Below are 3,677 nucleotides of genomic sequence, written 5' to 3'. Positions count from 1 at the left end.
CCGACGGGGATATGCCGACCGGGGCCGTCGGCGTAGCACTTTGCCGACGGCTTTTGGCCCTATGCCGACGGTCATGGGCCGTCGGCAACGTATCAAATTCTGGTAGTGGAAGGGCCCGAACTGTAGTTAACTGCTGGCTCCGACCAGATGAGGGGCTGAGGCCTTTGTATTGTGAGGAGCAATGGGGGTGGACTCAATCAGAGATGAACCTAGTGCCTTGTTCCTCTTTCCTGTCTATCTCTTCCTCTCTTTCTCTCTAAACTGATACTCCAATTCATCTTGAGTCTGATAGTAATCGCTCCTAAATCCTATTTGATGAGTTACCATTAGGTTTGGTTCATGAAAATTAGCATCTAGAGCCTCTCGATTCCCATGCCTTCTCCTTTTCTCGCTTGGTTTGTAATAACAACTCATCTCATGCACATTTAACCAGATCATTTCGAAGGAACCCGCATTAGCTGCAACTGGACACTTTGAGATGCTGGGCAAGAACTAGAAGTGGCGCGGAGATTCTTCGTAGGAAAAGAAATGTGCATGCTTGCGGGTAACTGGTTGGACTTTGTATGCGACTACCAAGTGCAGGCGGGCGACATTCATGGTCCATACAGTCCGTGCAGAAGCTACTCATCGTACGGGTGTTAAAAGGGTTCACACAAGCCAGGATTCTCAAGTTGGTGGGGAAGGAATGGCACATACAGATGTCATTTAGGAATGGCAAATGACGGATGCTTGTTATTGGTTAGAATCAAGCATGTCCACGGCAATGGTCTTTGTTTTGGGGACATGTACCATGGTTGTTCATATCATTTTCAGAGATCAGCTCTTTCTGTTGGTACCACCATGCATAGTTGTCTTTGGGGCGTTTTGTACTCTGAAATCAAGCAATGGCTATCTCTCTAAGCGCATATCTAGCCGATCCCCTAAAATTTAGAGTAGCAAAAGGCCGAGTATGCTTTAGAGGAGTACTTTTGCTCCACTGAAAAATGGTCGTTTCTAACCAATCTCCTAAATTTAGTGGAGTAAATTTTTGTTTGGGTCATATATTTCATCGAACACTTACTATGTGGTGCAGTCACGATGATGACCACACCAGCAACATCGGATAGCACGTCGGACACGCCTGTCGCAGTGGGTCACATGGGCCGTCATCGCTGTCGGTGTGTGCAGCACCCCACCACACCCCAACTAACAACTGTCCAAGATTTTATGCCATGTCACTCTTTTCACGGCCATTAAGCCCCCTCCAACGATCGGCCTCCCAAAATTTACGTACAGTACAGGCTTTATGCTATGGTAATTTTTTTACGGCCATTAGATTTTTAAAATCCGTACTACAACATGGCCCAAAGCCCAACAGACACGAGAGTTACAAATGGCTAATTGCTGCACGATCGTCTTCACCTATACAGTTACGTGATCGCGGCCTGAGCGGCTGAGCCCTAGAGGATTCGATCCTAATATCTCCGCTGCCACTCGATTCCCACAATCAGCCAGCGTTCGGAAGCGGTTACCGGTGGCGAACGTTGCGTTTCCTTCTCCAGCGTCAAAACAAGGGCAAGCCATGATGCCGCGATGACTGCCGCTGTCCGCTGATCACCGTAAGCCTGTGCCATGCTCCAAGGAACTCACCACTAGATTGATTCGAAAGGTATGTTTATACCTATATTAATTCATTATCGGCTGCTCTCATCTAATACAGTAGTGTGTAGTAATCCTGTGGTTAGTAGCAGTTGTTGTGTTTACTACTCCCTCCGTAAACTAATCTAATTAATTCAGTTTTCTAGATTTTATCTATACTTCCTAGATAAAAATATGAACAAAGAACCTTTTTCCAAGTCACTTGCTTCAAAGCAGGAGTTCTTTGGATTAATCGTATATATAATCCGATTGTGTAGGTAAGAGTAAATTACACAAAACCACCAGTTCGAAGGTTAGGTTTGCAAAAAACACTACAATAAATTTTTTTTTTGCAGAAAACACCACGTCTTTAGTAATCTTTTTGCAAAAACCACTGATCGGCGGATCTTGCTCTGTTAAGTAAGATTATGACAGATGGGCCCTGTTTTTCGCTGACATGGCACAACGTTTTACTAAAGACAGCGCTAGATGGGTAAAAAAGCAAAAGCACCCGCACGTTTTTTCCCTGTGTTGTCCAGTCCCTTGCCCTGTCCCGCCATCACGCACCAGAGGAGAGGAGCTCCCCATGCGCCAGCCGCCGCCGTGCTCACCTCCCTGCCCTACCGTGCTCCCGCCTCTGTTGCACCGCACCCGCCTCTGGTCGGTCGCGCGCCCGCCGCCGCCCTGTCAGCCGCGCCGCAGCCGCCTCTGCTCGGCCGCGCCACGCCGCCGCCCGCACCTGCCGTCCTGTCAGCCGCATCACCACCGCCCTGCTCCGCCCGCGCCCATTGCCGCCCTGCCAACCGTGCCGCCGCCGCACTGCTCTGCCCGCCGCTGCCGCGCTCCGAGGAGGGAGATGGAGAGAGGAGGCTGCGCTCCGCGGCCCCCGAGCGAAGGATCTGGCGGGAGATATGGGGATCGAACGAAGAGAAGGGAGCGAAGGGAGTGGGGCGGTGGTTGTGGTGGGCTAATTGCATTTTTTATTTTTTATTCAGGGGTTTCTGTGTAAAAACTAAGGGCTAGTTTGTTAATTGAGAATAAAAGTGATCTGGCACGAAATGTTACGCCATGTATGCAAAAAAGGGCCCCAACTGTCATAAGCGTACTCGGTGAGGCCAAATCCGCCGATCGGTGGTTTTTGCAAAAAGATTATTAAAGACATTATGTTTTCTGTTAAAAAAAGTATTGTAGTGTTTTTCGCAAACCTAAGCTTCAAACTGGTGGTTTTCTGCAATTTACTCTGTTGGTAATCATAGAGCTAAGTGCAAAAAGTCTGTGCCCCTGCCTCTGATCGATAACTCCGGCATGCTCGTCGGTCACCTTGTTGCCTGACATGATGCTGGGCAAGTACCTCTGGACCGGAGCCGAGTGTCAGCTCATGGCGTGTGGCTGAAGCCGAGCTTGTGATCGTGGATGCCATTGCGCTGGCAGCGGCTACTGCGAACAATGTTCTACGTACCACCCAAGAAGCAAAAGTTTGCGTCTTGTGTTTGCCAACAAACGTCACAGACATCAACACTGGCCAGCAGCTCATGGCCGTTCTCGCTGGCGATCGTGATACGCAGCACGCGTTCCCCACAACAATGCACGCATCTGTGGCAGAGTATGGCACCCGCGGGGGCTGAGTATGCTCGCGTTGATTTGATTATATACAATCTGAGTCCTAGAAGAGGCAGAACAGTAAACGCCCGACAGTAACAGTGACGAGAAGAAGCAAGGCAAGGGTGCAGGGGAAGAAGCACGACGGGCTGGTCGTGTTGGTCTACATCAACCGTGAGCTATCTGCTTAGAAGTTTTATGTTTTCTCTATATTTGGTATTTAGAGATTGAACGGGATTAGATAGGAATTGTTTCCATCTTATCTTTAGGAGGCGTCTTATCCTTCAAGTCTTGTACTCGATATATACTCGCCCTTGAGACTCAATAATACATCCAACGCATTACGCCAATTATCTTCTCTCTATCCTCTTACATACTTTACAGGGCGAAGCTAGAAAAATTATGCATTGTGTTCATCTCAGTAAATCTAGGTGCTCAAAGTAAGAAATACATGGGCTTAG

The sequence above is a fragment of the Triticum dicoccoides genome, chromosome 1A (genome assembly GCF_002162155.2).
Source record: "Triticum dicoccoides isolate Atlit2015 ecotype Zavitan chromosome 1A, WEW_v2.0, whole genome shotgun sequence".
Taxonomy (NCBI): Eukaryota; Viridiplantae; Streptophyta; class Magnoliopsida; order Poales; family Poaceae; genus Triticum; species Triticum dicoccoides.
This window is presented reverse-complemented; position numbering follows the sequence as displayed.